We start from the raw sequence: 20,623 nt of genomic DNA on the forward strand, positions 1-20,623 counted from the left end.
TGGCATTAAGTCATTTGGGTGCATGATCTCCGTTTTAGATTAAACCAATATGAACATAAGGGACCCGGGTGGCGCTGTGGGTAAAACCTCAGCGCCTAGGACTTGCCGATCGCATGGTCGGCGGTTCCAATTCCCCGCGGCGGGGTGCGCTCCCGCTGTTCGGTCCCAGCGCCTGCCAACCTAGCAGTTCGAAAGCACCTCCGGGTGCAAGTAGATAAATAGGGACCGCTTACTAGCGGGAAGGTAAACGGCGTTCTGTGTGCTGCGCTGGCTCGCCAGATGCAGCTTGTCACGCTGGCCACGTGACCCGGAAGTGTCTGCGGACAGCGCTGGCTCCCAGCCTCTAGAGTGAGATGAGCGCACAACCCTAGAGTCTGTCAAGACTGGCCTGTATGGGCAGGGTTACCTTTACCTTTACTAATATGAACATGGCCTTAATTGGAAATCACGAATTCAAATTATACAAAGGTCTATAAGCTATTTATAGCAAACACAATGTATTTCTGTTTCTTTTACTGCTGAAAGCAACAAAAGGTGTATGCAAAACAACATTCAAACGAATGTGAACTCCTAAAATTTTATATAAGTAAACACATGTTGCAGTGGTTTTATATCAGTTTCCTCGGTTCTGCCTTATTAGTGGGCTGGATGCAATTAATTCAGTAGCAGAAACCCATTCCCTTCCCCACCCATCTCTGTGGATATAGTTAAGCAGCAGGAAAGAAAGAGTTAACAGAGCCATGTGTTCCTCTCATCCAATCAACACAGGGCCTCCTTTGCCCTCCCTCCAATGGAATTCCTTCATGTGGGGAAGGGAGGCGGGGCTTCTGCTCCTGCCAGCCCCAAGGTTAACCCTTGCCCTACCACACCCGCCCCTTCTGTCTCCTCAGATGGAAATCGCACCCTGCGCACACCTACTGTGCTGGAGAAGCTCTGAGTGGCTCTCTCTGTCTCTTTCTCTCTCTTTCTCTCCTAGAAGACGGCCAATCACACGACGTCTTCCGCGAGGCAGCCAATCATCTTTCACCTCCGTCTCCTAATGAGGTCTGGAAATCGTTGAGATAGAAAAAGAGAGAATGGCTTGGGTTAGTCTTTCGAGGAGGCTGCTTCCGAACTCTGCACAATGCGTCTGTGTTCTGCAAAGAAGAGGCGCTTTTGCTGGGCAGCGAGAGCTTGTGGGGAGCGGCTGGGGTCAGGAAGACCTTTGCCCCCCACCTGAGACGTGCTGCATGTGGGATCTCCTCTACTGGAAACTACCAGACCCTTGACCTGCATTGCCTTTTTACCATTATCTAAATCTGCCATGTATTTTGTCTCCTGTTGCTGTAATTACTTATAATTCCTAATTGTAATACCTAATAGCCTGGTATTGCTTTTTAGCAAAAGCAGCTAAAAGAAGTAAACCAGCAGGACCTTAAGAGACGACATTATTATTATTATTATTATTATTATTGGCATAACATTGCGCCTGACAACCCTTGTTGTCAAGTACGTCATTATCACTGTGCTCCTCTGCCTTTTATTTCCCCCTGACTTCACTATTAATTATTTGCTGCATTCATATCCTTCCTCCTCCTCTTCCAAGGAGCCCAGCGCGGCAAATGCAATTCACCTTCTCCTCATTTAATCCCAACAACAACCCTATGAGGTAGGACGCGGCTGGCGCTGTGGTCTAAACCACGGAGCCTCTTGGGCTTGCCGATCAGAAGGTTGGCGGTTCAAATCCCCGCGACGGCATGAGCTCCCGTTGCTCAGTCCCAGCTCCTGCCAACCTAGCATTCAAAAAGCACACCAGTGCAAGTAGATAAATAGGTACCGCTGCGGTGGGAAGGTAAACAGCGTTTCCGTGCGCTCTGGTTTCCGTCACGGTGTTTCATTGCACCAGAAGCGGTCTAGTCATGCCAGCCACATGACCTGGAAAAACTGTCTGCAGACAAACACCAGCTCCCTCAGCCTGTAAAGCGAGATGAGTGCCGCAACCCTAGAGTCGTCTGTGATTGGACTTAACTGTCAGGGGTCCTTTACCTTTGGGGTTTTTTGGCTGAGAGCTAGTGACTGGTCCAAGGTCATCCCCCAGTGGACTTCATGTGCCTGAGTGCTCTCCCAGTTCCTAGTCTGACACTCGTAATTGCTACAACCAACACCGGCTACTGAGCATCTCCCCTCAAAAAAGTACACTCAACGCCCTCAGGGCAACACTTCCTGCATAGGTTGAAGCTGTCTGTAGTACGCAGAAACCTGCACCATAGCAAATGCGTTGGCCTTTAAGGCGCCACAAAACATATGCGCTGATCCTGACTTGTTAGTTGTGTTATTAAATCGCACAACTGCTACAGATACCGTATTTTGCGCACCACAGGACGCACCGGCCCATAGGACGCACCTAGTTTTTTGGGGGGGAAATAAAGAAACAATATTTTATTTCCCCCCCAGGTGCGGGGCTGGAAGAACCAGGTCTGGGAACAGCGGGAAGGCGTGCTCCGCCTCCCCGCTGTCCCCCGAGCTTGTGGGGCTGGCGATGGGGAGAAGTGCGCTGAGCCCGGGACTGCAGGCAGCTCTGTGCGGCCATCGGGAGCCGGGTGCGAAGTCCCGCCCCGCTCCCGATGGCCGCGCAGAGCTGCGCTGAGCCAGGGACTGCAGGCAGCTCTGTGCAACCCTCGGAGCCGGTCTCCCGCGCGTTGCGCAGAGCGTCCTGAAGCCTGCATTCGCCCCATGGGACGCACACACAGTTCCCCTTCATTTTTGGAGGGGAAAAAGTGCGTCCTATAGGGCGAAAAATACGGTAACTAATAATTACTGTTTCCCTTGTCGTTTCAAACTGCAGGAATGAGAGGGGTGGTCTTCTTGTTGCAAGACATGATCTGCATGCAGAGGTTATGCGTCCTGGTTTTCAACATGACTATCGAAATGATTTCGGGCGATCTGCACGTACTGGGGCACAGCAGGTTCATATCTCTACCAATTCTAAGCAGGGACCGGCCAAGGTTTCACGGTTGAAAACCCCCAAGAGCCACTGCCGGTCAGATCAGCTTTCCACAACGTGGCACCTACCTTGGTTTGGACTACAACTCCCATCAGCCCCAACAATAACAAAGATTTGTTTTTTGTACCCCACGCATCTGACCAGGCCGCCCAAGCCATTCTGGGCCGCTTCCAGCAGATATCGCCTCTTGTTTGTCTGGGCAGAGACAGGTGTGCGTGTGTTTGCAGAAACCTCCGATCTTTGTGCGTATCCACAACGCAGCGCACTTTGCAAAGGTAAAAGCCAAACCCATTGCCCCAACCACTCCTGCCCATGGCTCCGCCTACCTGTGGCATTCCCTGCCCCCAGCCTCCCTCCCCATGAGGAAATGTGGCAAGGAAGCTGGAAAAGGCTGCAATTCATGGTCCTCTGCAACACACACAAACGTGCGAATGTCTGCCCTGAGCAGCAGCCCGCAAAATGGAGATAATTACACTGGCCTACATTGCAAGGTTGTCGTATGCTTCGGTAACTCTCCCTTAACCTTTTAAAATGTGTGTGAAAATAATATTTTGCCATTTCATTTCTCCCTTCCTAGTGCAGCTAAGAAGCACTGGCAGGGTGAGCGGTTAAAATTAAAAAAAACCTGAAATTCACACCACCCCCCAAGTTTTTTAAAAAACCCCTCAAATTTTGCTTCTGCTTGGTAGATGAGAGATTAAGGCCGGGGTGTGTGTGTCCAATTTCTCCTCCAACAAAATTTCTGCTCCAACCTGTGAGCAGGTATCTTTGTCAGGCCTCTAACTTTTAACAACACACACACACACACCAGGAAATCTGGGTTGCAGACAAAAGATCTGTCAGTGATATTTTCTGGCTCAGTGTGCGCAGAGACTCTGTGATCGTTTTCTTAGCGGGTTGTGCCCACGTCACTGTCCTGAAAAGCCCTATTGCTGGGTGCGAGTCCTGGTGACTGAGTGTAAAGGGAAAAAGCACTCTGCGCATGCCCATTCCTGCATTGCGGGGCGGTAGGGGTTGAGCTGGATGACCTTCCGGGTCCCTTCCATTTCTACGATTCTATAATTCGACTACTGCTTCCCTGTGCTGGTGGGCGAGGCTGGCAGCTGGAACAAGGTCCAGGGATCATCCAGCCTTATGGATAAGGCTTGTGAGGCATTGCTGGGATTTATTCCTTCTCTCCCCGCTACACCTCCCGCCTCCCATCCCAAAATAACCTGCCTTAACCACTGCAAGTGGGGGGGGGGCAGTTTGCAGGCCTGGGGTTTAGCGGAAACAAACCGGAGGCAACTTTTTTCCCACGCTGCCCCACGACGACGGCAAGGAAAAGGAAAGAAGAAGGGGCTCGCTAGTCACCGCCGGTGACTCACGGCTCGCACAGTCTTTTCGCCTCAACCCCCCCCCCCTCCAAGCATGTCTGGGTCTACGTCCTGCCATAAGCCTGGGCCAAACACACCAGCCGCCGCCCCCACCCTCCGCCAGAAGCACCGGTGTGGTCAGCCTACCGTGGGCGTGAGCCAGACAGTGTCTCGTGAGTCCACCCACGGCTACTGGAGGGATGGTGGGAGAGGCAGCTGGGGGGGTCTGACTGCCCCAAATATGGCTGCACTTAGGAAACCCCCAAACACACACACACACACACAAGCTGGGGGGGGGGGGTATTAGCAGGACCCTCCTCCCAACCTTTAACTCAGGATAGGGAGAGCGTGAATTTACGTCCAGACCAAATAGCAACCCTGAAGCCAAAGACCACGGCTATTTCTGGAAGAGCCGAGAGCTAAGTTTGGCTCAGGGCGGAACGGGGCAGCGGCGGCTGCGTTGGAGCAAGTAAGGCCGGGGGGGGGCGAATGTCGTAAGACCTCCTGTGCATACTCCTGCCTTGTGAAATGTGGCGAGGGGGGCAGAGAGGAGGCGAGGGGGGAATTGGTCTCTCCGCCATAGAGGGCGTGAGAGGAAGTCGAGCCTCTGTTCTGAATGCGCCAACCGCACACCAGCGACAGAGCAGGGGGCATGCCAAGGGTGCCCGACGCTTGAGCTGAACACACAGGCAAATCACGGCAACGAGGCTGCTGGGGACACAGCACAAAACCTGTGGGGACACAGGACGTGGACGTGGAGAGGACGCACACTAATAATACGCCCGAAAAACAGGCTGTTCCGACACAGGTAAGCTCAGGGAAAGTTACAACGCCTGCAAAGTGTGTTTGAATCACCCAAAATGCACTCCATGCTGAAATTATGCCCTAGGTGTACTGCCGTCTACAGCCAACGGCCGATTTACGCACGTCCAATTAACGCACAACCGCGCATGCGCATAGCACCGCGACCTGGAAGTGGCTGGGAAAAGGCTCTCCGCCGTCATGGGGTCAGGAACGTCACCCCAGCGCAGAATGGTTGTCGCCTATATAACTAGGGCTGGGCCATATCTGGTTTTCAACATTGCAATGTATCACCGGCTAAACATTATGATGTACTGATACATCGCGATGTCTGAAATAAGGATGGAGCAATGTCGGCAGCCACTGGCTAGCTTCATGTTTCTTCCCACATTGTGATTTTTGCACAGCACACACACACACACACACACATCGTGATTCGCAGTGTATCGCCAGGTCAAAATTATGAAAATTATGATATGGACTTGAAAATGATATTACAGCCCTACTGTATACAAATATGATTATATGCGCTACATAGAGAAATTCGGAAGCATTTCTGCTTCCAGATGTGGAGGCTGAGCACAGACACCACACCGACTGAAAGTTGAGATCCCAGCCGAAAAGGCACAGGGGTTTAAAGCCCTTCGCTCGCCCTGCACACACAACTTTGCAGAGCCATTCCGAATTGGGGGATCTGTGCTAACTGCCTCGAGAGTTCACCGATGCACTACTTCCACACTCCTTGCACGCTCACACTCGTGCGAGATCCGTATCACCAGCAAAGACATAGGCGCTGCATTTTCTCACCCTCGTGAGCTCAGCTCCGGCGCAGGACACCAGCACCCCGGCCCCCAACCTTTCTGCTCCCCCCTCAGGTTGAACCGCAAGTCTGTAAGGCCAGGCATACACACCTTCCAATACTGAGATCCAGGTTCTGGGCTGCTTTGCCAGCCAGGGCACCCTTGTCTTCACCATCTCGACTCGCTGACCACCCCCAAAGTGAAAAAGTAGCTGCAACAGCAAAGGAATCCCAGAGGACTCTTTGTTGACAATTCCAAATTCCAGTTCTGTTAGCTCGTGTTGGGCTGCTTCTAGTTTATTTGTGTTTTCAGTTGCGTAGATTATTTTGGGGCATTGTGTGTGTGTGTGGTGTCATAATGCTGTTAAGACATGTTTTTTCTTTCTTTCAGACAGCAGAGAATGTGGAACATGCATTCCTAAATAAAATAAAACGAACAAGGAAGGATTCAACAGGCACGCAAATCTGTACACACACACACACACACACACACACACCAGGGCCAAATGACATGTGTTTGTGCGTGTTCAGAACCCCCACGCGTGACCCCCCACACGTGTGGCTACACACGCCCGTTTCCAAACATGTGCAGCCCATGTTGCTGCTGGCACACACGCAATCTCCATGTGTGTCCAAACACCCGGGAGCTTTCCACATGATCTCGCCATGCCCCCGGGCCGTACGAAAACTTTGTGTGCCTGCGTGCTTGCATTCTGGTGTGAACCAGCCGGTGACGCCAGCCACACACTCGGTCTCTTGCTCACACCACTGTGACACACTGCCCCACATCTCCTCGCGCCCAGCGACATCCATGCGCCCTGCTGGTTTGCACACAAACGAGCATGCTCCTCTCTGTCCCGCTACTGCCAGCCCTCACAAACTCCGCGCTGCTTCTGTGGGGATTTCGGGGCTGAGCTGTGACGCAACTGTGAACGAGCCAAGAGGAAGCGATGGGGGCAAGTCCCGTCTGGGGACTCATCCAGCCTCCAGCTACTACACCCTCCCTCCCTCCCTCGGACAGCAGAAGCGTCCAGTTCCCACCCAGTCTGGCCAGTGTGCCAACGCGCACACCCCTCGCCGCTCCAGGGCCTGCGCATGTGTGGGTGTTAACGGCAGCTACTAGGCTGAGGATTTCTCCCAGCGAGGAGGCCAAGGCAGCTGCAACTTCAGAGAAGCATTATATCGCCCCTCCCGCCCCCCGCAAAACCATTCCTCGCTCTAAAAGCCCGCGTTGCATTATGGGAAAAATCGACAGGGATGTCACTGGGGACCGTCCACCCAGGGAGGAAGTGAGGCAGCTCGTGTGAGGGGAGGAAGTAGGGGGAGGGACAGGAAATGCACCCCAACACACACACACACACACACACACACACACACGGGTCTAGCGAACCATTTCCTGTGCACGCAGCTGTCGACACACAGCCCAAAGGAGAAGGCGTGGCCAAACCCAGCAGACACAAAAGGCACCTATTTGATGCTAGAAATCTAAAATAACAAAAGCAGGGCACACAAAGACACACACCCACATGTGTGGTTGCGCTCTTTTGCTCCTGCACACGCACACCTAGCTCTGCCACATCGCAGCGTTGCGCCGTCGCCCGACATACTCCCACAACCTCTCTCGCGCTCAGCACCCACCCATCCCGCCACACGCACAGAGTTCTGGGTGAGGAGGTGACCCTCCTTCGCTGGGCATGCGCGTCAGCGGCCCCCGCACGGCGCACCGAACATGATGCGCAGGGGATCTCCAACACTCCCACGCCTCCAGGAAGGCGCGGGGACAAGGGTCCCGGGGGCGGCTGCCCGGAACCCAGTGGGGCAGAAAGGGCACCGCCAGATTGGCCCCAAAGGGCATGGCACAAAATGGAAAAAGTTCCCCCTCTGCCATGGGGCAGAAGATCAAGCGGATCAATGCTCGCCCAGCAGATTTAGAAATTTCCCCCAGTATCAATGGTGGGGTGAAACATCCCCCCCCCCCGAGCCGTGTTGTTTTGGGGAAAGGTCCTTTCAGTTTCCCCTCCGCGTTAAGTTTTCTCCGAAACAGAGATTGCTCGCTGCTTACGGGACAAATTTACAAGAAAAGGGAAGCAGAGACGATGGCAAGTCGCCCCAACCGCAGAGGAAGCAGCGAGTCACGGGAGACTGTGCGCATCACGGGTAAGTGTGCCTGAGCATGGAGGGCACCGACACAAGGCGCGAATGAGGAGAAGGAGCGACCAGCGGAAAGCGAGAGTGAATGGGGGCCCACGAGGGTGAAGGACACAAAGGCGGGCGTGGGAGGTGGCGCAACGGTCAGAAAGGAATGATAACCAAGAGGGAGCCAGTCTAGTGTCTCTTGGTCGGGAATTCCACAATCCGGGAGCCACCACCGAAAAGGCTCTGTCTCTCTCTAATGTAGGCAAGAGAGAAGATGCTCACCTAGGGAGTTGAGCTAACATCACTCCAGGTGGAGCCAGGCCGCAAAAGAAACCTTGCAGTCCTAATTCATTCCTGCTTAAGGCCCCCACCTCACAAGGAGACACAGGCAAATGGCAGGGCATTACAGCAGGGTCTGCGTTGGCTCGGGAGGGCAAACCGGGCTCTGGGCTGGTGCCAACCGTGGGTGTCTGTCCGGGTCAATAAAGAAGCCCAGAGATACAGAATGTGTCACCTGCACCCACCCCAAAGATGTACCCAAACAGACACACACGTGGGGACGTACGCACAGACGCAGCGCGCACTTGTAAGGTGTGCAAATGCACGCAAAACACCGCAAATACGTAGACACAGGCCTCATTTGGGTAGGGAGCAAGTCACAAATGTAAGGAACGAACACGGATTCAGGGCAACGAGGACCCAAAGGCACTTGTATGTCTGCATCAAGACCACTTCTTAGAATCATAGAATCATAGAGTTGGAAGAGACCACCAGGGCCATCGAGTCCAACCCCCTGCCAAGCAGGAAACACCATCAGAGCACTCCTGGCATATGGTTGTCAAGCCTCTGCTTAAAGACCTCCAAAGAAGGAGACTCCACCACACTCCTTGGCAGCAAATTCCACTGTCGAACAGCTCTTACTGTCAGGAAGTTCTTCCTAATGTTTAGGTGGAATCTTCTTTCTTGTAGTTTGGATCCAGTGTCCGCTTCTCTGGAGCAGCAGAAAACAACCTTTCTCCCTCCTCCATGTGACATCCTTTGATATATTTGAACATGGCTATCATATCACCCCTTAACCTCCTCTTCTCCAGGCTAAACATGCCCAGCTCCCTTAGCCGTTCCTCATAAGGCATCGTTTCCAGGCCTTTGACCGTTTTGGTTGCCCTCCTCTGGACACGTTCCAGTTTGTCAGTGTCCTTCTTGAACTGTGGTGCCCAGAACTGGACACAGTACTCCAGGTGAGGTCTGACCAGAGCAGAATACAGTGGCACTATTACTTCCCTTGATTTAGATGCTATACTCCTATATCTGCCTTGGCTTCCACCCAGTTTCCGTTAGAACATAAGCCATCGGTGGTTCTCTCCTCCTCTGTGAATCTGTGCAATCCTATTAAATCGGTGGCCTGTGGCAGGGAGTTCCACACACTAACTGTGCACTCCATGAAGACTGGCTTCCTTTCATCTGTCCTGGTAGCGACCGGCGTCCTAACAAGGAGACCCCCATCCCAACCCCAGTCCTGGGGGAGGTGCACAGGATCTTTCCTCCGGGTTCTGGCAGACGCCAGAGCAGTAGTCCTCCCCCCAGGGAGCGTGGAGAGGGAGCACTCAAAGACCAAAGCGTGGGAAGACCCCTAGGTCAGGAGAACCTGGAGCAACCGGCCGCTTTCTGGGATGTGGGTTTAGGAACCCGTTTGAAAGGGATCGGCGGCTCTTGTGTGTGTGTGTGTGATTCATTAGGCACAATGAACAGGTCTCCCACACATTCGCACACAGGAGGCTGAGAACAGCTGTGTCAGCGCTGAGTCAACACCAGAAAGGCTGCCATTTCTCTCTCCCCAAACCCCTATGTCCTGGAAACCACTGAGAGAATTGGGAGGAGAGGAGGGCGAGAGTTAATTCGGTTCATATCCTTAATGCGCGCACACCACGAGGGAGGCACAAAACACACCCCTTGCAGTGACACACACACACCCCTCAAAACGCAAGGCATCCACACACATCGATCTATAAATGCAAGTCAGGATAAAACACACACGCTCACACACAGAGAGCGAGATACACGAAGCGGCCCAGTTCTTCCCACACACAGCAATCCGGAAAACACACACCCCCACACAGGGCAGTGCGACAGACACACCCCCGCGCAACAGTGCGCGGTGAAGCAACACCCCCGCGTGCGTCAGCACGGTGGGCTGACGGCGTGACGGCAGGAGCCCACGACTTCCTTGAACCCAGCGCCAGCAAGCCAAACAACGCGCGCTCTTCGTATCAGCCAACGCACCGCGGGCGCATGGTCGGAGGACCACACAGCCAGGGGCGGACTGACGTAAGCAGGTCCCCTCACAACTGCCACGCTCAAGATGCCGCCACAGCAGCGCACTAGCCAACTCACTAGGGAAAATAGACACATCGCAAGCAGCGCCCAGGGGTGCGCAGGGCCCATGCGCGAGGGAGCCACGCGGTGCGTCTGAGTTGTCCAATGGAGTGGGCGTGTGGTGTTCTGTCATGACTCCTCCTCCTCCTCCTTCGCCCACGAGGGCCAATCGCACAAATAGATCATTCACAAGAAGCGGAGGCGTATTTTTCTGTTTCGCATGACTTTTCTGCTTTTAGGTCTGAGGGGCGGGCGGGGAGGGCAGACCACGGCACACCGCTAAGCCTTCCCCAGCAGGGCGTTCAGCTAACTTGCGCCCGAGGAAAACCCCTCGGCATTTCAGGGGTTAACAGATCACAACAGGGCTGGGAATCCCCCCCTTTATTCCCTTGGGTTACGCAGCTGGGGAATCCCAGACAGATTTCTCAAGATTCCGACCTGGGTTCCCAATAACCCACCTTTCCAGATTTGCATCTACCTGCCTCAAAAGAGAGAGAGAAGGAAACACCCAGAAATCAAAGGGGGCCTTGCCCATTTTGGGAGGGGCATTGTTATTGTGGGGGGTGGGTGGGGGTGTACGCGCATCAAATGCCCCTAAGGAACACACAGATACACACCAACACAAAGGACACACACAGATGAAAAGATTCAGGTGTGTAACACCTTCTAAAGAGACACATCGGCTTCCCCCAACTTTAGGTTTTCTGGGCTGTAGTTCTCATCAGCCCCACCGGCATTTTTCAGGCACCACTGAATAACTGCATCACATCTGTAAGGACTTAGTCATCTAGTGTGACTCTTCGGAACTGCCTGCTGATTGATTATCAGGCCGGCGAATCCACTGTACTCTTTTCTGAGGCTGCTGAAAACCTTCTCGTTTAATAATAACAGTAGTAATAGCGATAATGATAATAACATATTACTTATTGTATAAATGAGTTATGAAATGAGTGCCGCATCCACTCTGACCAAGTCCGCCTAGATTTTTCATAAAGTTTGTGGGGGTTTGAATTTGCTCTAGTCTATTCTATTGCACTGTTTCTGTACATTTTAAATTATGGCTGTAAACGACTTAGAGATAATTTCGCAGTGTCATCTTCGCCGTAAACCGCTTTGAGGGTTTTCTTCCACGAACAAGCAATATATAAGTTTTATGAAATAAATAAATAGTAAAACAACAACAACCCTTCAGGGCTGAGGGTAGCAGTTCTGGGAAGGCTGTTTTAGACACAGAAACGTCCAGACGTACGGACGTATCTGAATTTGCACGCACATATACAAACATTGCCCCATATTCGTATTGTTTCACGAAATGCGCAGAGAGAAGGACCCAGGCAGACAGGCGCTAAGAAGGGGGGGGGGCGCAAGGTTTTTTTTACAAAAGTGGCCTTGAAGCTTGGCGGGGCAGGAGGGAGATTGCACACAAACAAAACACAAGAGTTTGAGCACAAACAGGGTCCTTGCACAAGATTACAACACTGGGGCAGAAGTGAGTCAACTCGTCCCGAAAGTCTTGCAAGCCTTGCCGAGCGAGAGACTAAAACTTTATAGAGTGACCCCTTTGCGTCCCCGTCCCCCCGCCCAGAAGAAGCCCAGGGGCACGTCGCCGTTGGCACAGTGGGGGCAAGCGCCACCAGAGCCACACACCCTATGGGAATCAACTCCCCCTGCCCCAAATACACACACACACACACACACAACATACAATTTCGCTTGAGAATGCTGCATCAGCAATGCCCACGGCAAATAAACACACACCTTGAGTTGGAAGGGACCCAAAGGGTCATGTAGGACCCAAACACACACACACACACACACCCTCGATGTGAAGGAATCCCAGCTCAGGGAGTTGTTTGAGATTGAGCCGGCGAGCGTTGAGCGCGCGACATGTGCCAGGAGAAAAACCGGCACGGAAACTCTCTCTCTCTGCCACTCGCAGAATCCTTCCCTTCCCTTCACAAACACACACAAAGGAGGCAGACGCACAGAGAGAGACCCACACACACCCACGCCCACACCCACGGCCTGGGCTTACCTCGTGGCCCGAGAGAGGCATGGCGTTGCTGTCCCCCAGGGGTACACAAAGGAGCACTGACTGCCTCACACACAGCACACAGCCAAGGGAATCGTGCGTGTGTGTGTTAACTTCTGTGCTTCCTCCCCTTGCCTGCCGGCGTGTCCTGCCCTCCCCCCCTTACACACACACACACACACACGCCGTGTAGGGTTCGGGGTCCCTGCCAAGTCAGCAGAGCACATGCGGGGGGTGAATTCCGGCCACAAGTGACTCAGCCCCCCCCTCGTTCCCTCCACCCCCGGGAAACTTGTCCTGCTTTAAAGGGCTGGGGTGACATCATCGTCAACTCCCCCCCGCCCCACAGCTCCCTCCTCCGCTCAGTTCCCCACATCGTTGCCCCGCCTGGGAATCCCAGACGAGGAGGCGGTCTCCCCCTCGCCCAGCCCCGAACTGCCGGCCTTCCGTTCTGAGGAAACCAAGAAATGCCTAACAGGGAAAACACACACACAAAGAGCAAACCCCAACACAGTCATACCGGCCAGGAGCGCATAACAGACATGGGCGGCGCATGAAACTTTGCAAATGTGTAAACGCTTAGACGTAGACACACCGTGTATCTAGCTATGTATTTCCCTGCAATGCGCGCGCACGCAGAGCTCCCCTTCGTCTGAGGGCGGGCTGTTCGATCCCACGCGCCAGAGGAGTAGAGGCGCAACGGCAAGACCTGCGGCCGCACACGGAGGACATGAGTGCGCAGAGACCAGAGAGGGGAAAGCAGAACAAAACAAGACACAAAGGAAGGGAAAGTTGTGGCGTCACAAAAGGGCAGCTCCCGGCTCCCTGCGCACACACCTCCACAGGCGGGCCCATGCGCCCTGCAAGTGCACAACGGCTGTTCTGCCACCGCCAGAGGCCTGCCACGTTGTGGGGAAACAGGGCTCTGGCCCCTGCCTCGTCTCAGCCACCCCATGCAGGCCCACAAGCCTCAGTGGGCTGACTCAGGCTAGGGGAGGCATGAGCGCGCAGCCTTTTCCCTCACGGTACGCCATCCTATTTCTTTTTGATAGCGGACTGCTTCCAGAGCAACCAGGAGGCAATTTTAAAAAGAGAAACAAGAAAGTCCATGGGCAAGCAGCAAGACCCCACTAGTTCCCGTGTTGTGTCATCGGGAGGAAGCCGCAAGCTTTTCCATGCCAGCTTGAAGGCAGTTTCTGTTTTTGTTTTTTTTAAATAAATTCTTATTAAGTTTTGCACAAATATCTCCAATCATACAAATTCCCAATTAACATATTTTCAGTTTTAGGACTTCCCTCAACTTCTCTGACAATCATCCGTATTTAAAATTTTGTCTACGCATTCCTCAAATTTAGTATCGCCTTTTTTTTAAAAAAAAATATCTTAATAGTCTTATTTGCATTTTTGCAATATTCCTTATTTTTTCACAAAGCTTCTTTAAAACCCACTAGCGTTGTTGAAGGCAGTTTCTGAGGGGATTCTGAGGTAGCGGAAACGGAGGCTGGGCATGGGCCCAGGAGCTCACTGTTTTGTGTTTGTGTACATGAAGAAGGCCCTTGCCGGCAGCTCAGCATCACACAAGGTGAACAGGCCAAGCGCGCCATCAATCCCACAATGCTCTGTGGCGCCTAGGACCCTGGCCCAGCGCCGCAAGGCCCATCGTGAGGCGGGGCATGCGCCAGACAGAGGGGCGCTCCCCCTCACATCCAGGGCGGCCATGTTGCGGCCGTACGAAAACATTTCCACGTTTGGCAGAAGCCACGCACAAACCAAACTCGCCCGCCTCTGTGACGCAAGAGGGGGAAAGTGCAGATAAAGCAAACCGCTGTCTCACACGAACTCATAACAATAGTCATAACGCCACTGGGAGCCTTTGTTCCTTCTGTAAAACCCAGAAGCCACTGGGGGGCCGAAAGAGACTATGGGGAGGGTAGCAAAAAAAAAATGGAGGCGAGTGGGGGGCAGGCTGTGTCCGTGGGCCTGGCCCCCGAGAAGCAGCCAGCGTGGGGTTAAGCGTTCACTCCGACAAGGAGCCTTTTAAGGTCACAGCTGTGGCTGGGCGTTTGGAGGAGGCGCATGTGAGACTCTCTTTCTCTCTCTCTCTCCCTGTCTCTGCCTCCTTGTGGTTGCGTAGAGAGAGAGAGAACATCCCTCCATGTTCCGCCTCCCTTGCGCTCTCTGTCTCCACCCCCCCCCTCGCAACATGCCCAGCTGCTACACTGGCAGCTTGCCAAAGATGCGCGGCGGGCGGGCGGGGGGGAATTGTGCCAAGGTCCAAGCCTGGTCCGCCAGGCCCCCTCGCAGGCTGGAAGGAAGGAAGGGCAGAGCGAGAGAGGCAGAGCTAATCTGCTTTTGCGTATGTGCGCCTGTGTGTCTTTGCAACGCGCGGGCGCCCAGCTATTGTCCCCAGCTGTGGGGAAATAAAAATAAAAGTGCAATGTGCAGAACTGTGCGCAAAGAGGCTGGCCTTTCCGTATTCCTAGAGAGAGGCAACGAGCGCTCGTTTCACGGCCTCGCAACGCAAGAATGTGCATCAAGGGGGAGATTTTCCTCCACAGCACTGTCTGACACAAACACACAAAGCCATGTTTTCTGATATGCCCAACTGTATCCTTCTCAATGGCAGAGGCGAGAAATCTCAGGCCTAAGCAGTCCAGTGCGGCCCCTCGAGGCCACCTCTTCAGGCCCCCAGAACATTCCACACGCCACACCCCTCACCAGCTCAGCTTTTCACCCCAAAGATTTTTGCCCAGCTGGAATGTGAACCCTTGAGAAGGCCTCTTGCTTGTCTGGATGCGCAAGCATGCGCGGAAGGCAAAAGTCACATTTATAGCCTGAACACCTTTGCCTCTGGCCACGCCCTCTGTGGCCCCCGAAAGGCTGCCTCAGAAGGGACCGTGGCCGTCGCTAGGGAAAAGGCCCCCAATCATTGCTCCGTTATTGCGTAGTAAGCGCCAGAACTGCAAACCTCCTCCCCCAAACTCAGCAAACCCTCAAGGTCGAACCCACGCCCTGCCCACCCCCAAATACAGTCCCCCCCCCACTGCCGACTGAAAAAACAATACAAAACACAGAAATCCCAAAAAATGGTGAAAAGGGCCAAACCGGAAAGTGCAAAAAAAAAAATAAAGCATAAAAATTTCATTCATGGGAGGACATTGAAAACCGGCCCACTCACCAAAGGAAGGGGGGGTCCCGTCGCTGCTTTCTCATTGGCTGACTCCCCCCACACGCCGGGCCCTTGCGAGACACGGCTGGTGTGGGGGGGAGGGTTTGACTACGCTCCAGCCATGGTGTGGGACCCAATCCTGCAGGGAAGGAAGGAAGGAGGAGTTAGAGAGGACGAAGGAGGCTTTGATTGAAGAGTCAGAAATTCCCCCCCCACACACACACACAAACACTGCGAATTTTCAGGGAATCATCAAATACCACAGGGTGACACCACCTATTCACCTCAAATCCTTGCCCACTTGAAGAGAGCATCCAACTCCCCAAACACACACACACACACACACAATGTTCTTGCATAGCTCTGCAGACATGCCCCACTCCAGAAAGGGCCGCAATTCCCCTATGTGCCAAACTGCCTCTGTCCCAGAGGAAACACAGACCCCCCCACTCCAGTGCTCTCCCACGGGAGGGGGGGGGATGTGCAAACCGAGCGAAACTTGCACCTCCTTGCGCTTCGCCGTAATTGCCGGGACACCTTTGGGAGGTGCAAGGGAAAGAGAGCTTTTTGCTGAACTCCAGGAAACTCACTCCGAAGCGGATATGTTCTTTTCGCAAGAGGACGCAGGAAAAGCCCGCCTAGCCTTTGAGGGTCAAACCTGGGATCTTCTGCCCGCCAGCAAGGGCCCTTCTTCCCCCAAACCTTCCCTGCGCTCTTTTCCTCCAGAGGAACCCTTGCAGGATTTGCACCCGGCTCACCTCGGCAGCTGGCCGCCCCAAGCGAAAGCTGCAAGGCCTCTGCCTTTATCAGCAGCTCCAAGGAGACAACAGCTGCAACTTATCAGAAGCCCGGAGGCTGCAGCCCAGGACATGCACGCTTGATATTTCAGTTGCGCATTCCTCCCGAGGAGGGAGTCGTGAGAAGCCGGGTGTCCCTAAAGGTGCCATGATAGGGGAACCCCAAAATCCACACACACCTGCCCTCTCCTTGTTGGAACCGCTGAGCCAGAGTCTCGCGAGGAAGCAGGCTATGCACTTCCTGCGAAAAAACAAACCTGACCCAACTTATCCGGCGATATTCCCTCCAGGGCTGAGCCAAAAACAAAACCACAGCCCTGGTGAACCTGCCCTGCCTTCTGCTGAAGCAGCTTAGTCACCAAAGTGTCAAAACTCTCATTCAAAACGGGGGAAACCCAGAGAGGAGGTTGAAGGGGAAAGTTGGAACCGGGCACCTGCGGGCGAGAGAGCGCGAGACAGAGCTGGCATTCCGGTCTCACCTCTGTGACGAAAAAGTTGCTTCACAGCTGAGAGCAACCCTTCAGATGCCCTTTTAGCGTGCATTGATGATGAATTGTGCTCCTGGTCCTATCAGGGCGGCTGCACGTTTTCAAGACTTCCTGCGCTTGCAAGAGTTTGAAGGCAGACGTACTGCTTCATTTCCACTATTCTTTATTATACTTTTTTATTTTTTAACATATTAATTCCAACATTCATACAAAGTAACTTCTCATCTTATACAATATTTTTAGACTTCCGTCAACACCTCTGATGATTTTCCGTTCTTTTATCACTTGTTGTGCATTTCTTAATTTCCTATTGCCTTTAATTACCCTTGACTAATAATTATCCGCATTCCCTTTCTTGCAATATTTCAAATAATTCACCTTACAAAACTTCTTGCAAACCTACTGGCGTAATCTGTTCACCACAGTTGCTTTTCAAATAGCGTACTGCTTCATTTCTGAGACCCAGTAACTCCTCACACCGCCCATGTCCCGCTACGGCGCAAGGGTACCCCTCAAGAAGTCAGCACCGCGGCTGCGCTGCAGAAGACCCCGCAAAGCACAACAAATGGGTGCATGGTTCGGTATGATTTCGCCACAAATGCGCAGTTGTTGCATCAACGTCATGTTGCAGAACACACAGCAGCAGCAGCAGCAGCCCAGGCAATCCCTCGGTTCATCTGTAAAATGGGAACAAGCCAGGCTGCAGAAGAATGGCGCATTAAAAAGGCATTAACGGGGATGCTCTCGTAAATGACATAATGGCCGTTAACTGGGGAGAGTCTGCAGAAATGGTGCGTCGAGGACTGCGTATCAGCCTTGGCAGAGATAAAGGCCCCAGTGTGTCGAGACAATGGACATTCAGAAGGGTCCACTCCAGCCAGCACAAGGGGGCTCTTCACAGACGCCCACGAGGGCTGGGGGGATCCCTTTCCGGAGGGTGGAGCAGCTGGAGACGGTGCCAAGGTCTCTCCGGCAACCCGGGCTGAGGATCGAGCCCACACCCCGTGCTTCCCCCTTCCCGCCACACCCCCAGAATGCACCCCACTACAGTAGCCTTTTAGATACATGATTAAACTGAAACAGCAGCTTCCTCTGTTATTTCCTCTCTGTCAAATTCCAGACTGTAAGCTCCTTCGGGGCAGGGACCTTTTCCTCTGGCCCTCTGCAAAACACCCTATTTGCACCATCTGAGTAAATTCCAAAGAGCAAGATGGGATTCAACTCTGGCTGGATCTTCCCAGAATCCAAACTTTTTGCTCCCATGTCAGCCCTGAGGACATGTGGAGCAACAAAGCGGCGTGCCTCTGACCGCATGCAGAATGCACTGCTCTCCACAGGCCGGGCTTGAGGCTCGAATTCCACCAGATTGCTGCACCCCTTCCAGGGAACCCAGAAACAGGACCCAGACCTCGTTCCAGGTGTTCACTACTACTCATTCCTGCATTTACCGTATTTTTTGCTCTATAAGACTCATTTTTTCCCTCCTAAAAATTAAGGGGAATGTGTGTGCGTCTTATGGAGCGAATGCAGGCTGCACAGCTATCCCAGAAGCCAGAACAGCAAGAGGGATTGCTGCTTTCACTGCACAGTGATCCCTCTTGCTGTTCTGGCTTCTGAGATTCAGAATATTTTTTTATTGTTTTCCTTCTCCAAAAACTAGGTGCGTCTTATGGTCTGGTGCGTCTTATAGGGCAAAAAAATTTGGTGTATCCCACCTTTCCCCCAAGAGAGCCAGTGTGGTGTAGTGGTTAAGAGCGGTGGACTCGTAATCTGGGGAACCAGGTTCGATTCTCCACTCCTCCACATGCAGCTGCTGGGTGACCTTGGGCCAGTCACGCTTCTTTGAAGTCTCTCAGCCCCACTCACCTCACAGAGTGTTTGTTGTGGGGAAGGAAGGGAAAGGAGACTGTTAGCCGCTTTGAGACTCCTTCGGGTAGTGATAAAGCGGGATATCAAATCCAAACTCTTCCTCTCCTTCTTCTTCAAGGTGCTCAACGCAGTGTGCATCGTTCTCTCGCTTCCACTTCACCCCCACCAACAACCCTGCGAGGTAGGTTAGGCTGAAAGACTGTGGCTCGGTGCAAGGTGGCCTAGCGAGCTTCAAGTGAGAATTTGAACCCTGGTTTCCCAGGTCGTGGCCCGACACTGTTAATCTCTGCACCACACTGGCTCCTAAACCAATAAAGAACGGGCATCCGTTGAGACATTGCGACCAAATACTCCAGGCACAAGAGGAAAACCACTTTATTTTTACTCCAAACCAAACAGTCCATGACAAACCGCCACGTTCCACCTGTCTCTGGTTCTGTATTCGCAACCACCGAAGCGAGCGGTACGTGTAAGCATGCGCACAAAAAGTGGGAAATAAGTACGGCAACCAGTTAAGAATCAAGCAACTGGCGGCATTTTTTTTAAAAAAATTGATGAACACTTTTGCCCTGCTTTCCTCACCTAGCAAATTAGCTCCTCCCTGCAGTGGGACCTCTAATCTTGCTCACAGCACGCCATTCGTTCCCAACGTGATCACTGGGGTTTCATGCGCTTCAATGCGCAACGTTTCGCCGTTTGCCGTACGGAAGGGTAGGCTCCCCATCTCCCGCTCCCCATTCATTTGGAAGTGCCCTTTCCCACAAAAAATAAAACAAAAATACGCCCGCTTTGGGGCCTGCGAGGCCCCACGAGTCCTTCAACACTCACACGCAAACATCCTTGGGACACCCAGATTTTTAAAAAATGCTTCCAGGACAGTTCTACAGTGGTGCCTCGCAAGACGAAAAGAATCCGTTCCGGGAGTCTTTTCGTCTTGCGGTTTTTTCGTCTTGCAAAGCAATCTCATTGACGGAGTAGCACTATTAGCGCTATTGACATTTTAAGGGCTAAAAACGGCTTTTTAAGGCTTGGGGGATTAGCGGTTTTGCTGCTAAAATGCTTTTAGCAGCTTAGCGATTCAGAAAAAGGGGTTTTGGAGCGGAAACCCCCCCCGGAAATTTTCGTCATTTTTCGTCTTGCGAAGCAAGCCCATAGGGAAATTCGTCTTGCGAAGCGCCTCTGCAGACGGAAAACCCTTTCGTCTTGCGAGTTTTCCGTCTTGCGAGGCATTCGTCTTGTGGGGCACCACTGTATTTTCATTCTGTGTCAGATGAATGGCGGGGGGCCGCCTTCTGGCAATACACAATTAGGCTGGGGGGGGGGAGAGAAGCAACAGAGCCAAGAGGTTGGGGATTTGGCCTCTCTGGGAAGCAGAGAGAGCGAAACCGGCCCCACGTGTGCTTCCACGGCGCAGCAGCTGGTGTCCTGCCCCGATGATGCAAGAGACCGCAATCCGCAGCGCCTGATGATGTAACGCCACCCTGGTGCGGGCAGCTGGGCCTGCTGGCGCAGGGGGACCCTTGCGGGTATTTTTGGCCCACAATGAGTGCCCCCTGGGAAAGGGGAGGAGCCCGGAATCAGGCTTTGCTTTATTTTATTTTATCTCTTTTTGCTGGGCGAAGTTTGGGTTGCGTTTTGCAAATGCAGCAGGCAACACATTCTACACCAGCCCAAACTGGCCCAAAAAGGAGATTTTAATTTTTTTTTGCCTACCTCAGCACCTGACACGATAACTGTTCTCTACTAGGGGGGGACATAACATATACAGGTTGGATCGGGCTAGCGGCCCACTTTTAGTCCAGCTTTCCGGCCTCACAGCGC

The 20,623-nt window shown here is 53.1% G+C and overlaps 1 protein-coding gene across 9 annotated transcripts in view; it reads right to left on the minus strand.

Annotated features, from left to right (window-relative positions):
* Positions 1-20,623, minus strand: part of KDM6B (lysine demethylase 6B) — a 100,227-nt gene that overhangs the window by 49,111 nt on the left and 30,493 nt on the right. For 7 of the 9 annotated variants that reach the window (XM_083410020.1, XM_083410015.1, XM_083410021.1 and 4 more), the window contains exons 2-3: positions 15,658-15,787; positions 915-1,046 (exon numbers count right to left, since the gene is read on the minus strand). The gene's annotated coding sequence lies outside the window, so the exon portion shown is untranslated. Of the gene's footprint in view, positions 1-914; positions 1,047-6,050; positions 6,190-15,657; positions 15,788-20,623 lie in introns of those variants that run through there. The other 2 variants (XM_083410018.1, XM_083410019.1) reach the window with 2 other exon arrangements.

The sequence above is a fragment of the Podarcis tiliguerta genome, assembly GCF_965153285.1.
Source record: "Podarcis tiliguerta genome assembly, chromosome: 13".
In the NCBI taxonomy this organism is placed as follows: domain Eukaryota; kingdom Metazoa; phylum Chordata; class Lepidosauria; order Squamata; family Lacertidae; genus Podarcis; species Podarcis tiliguerta.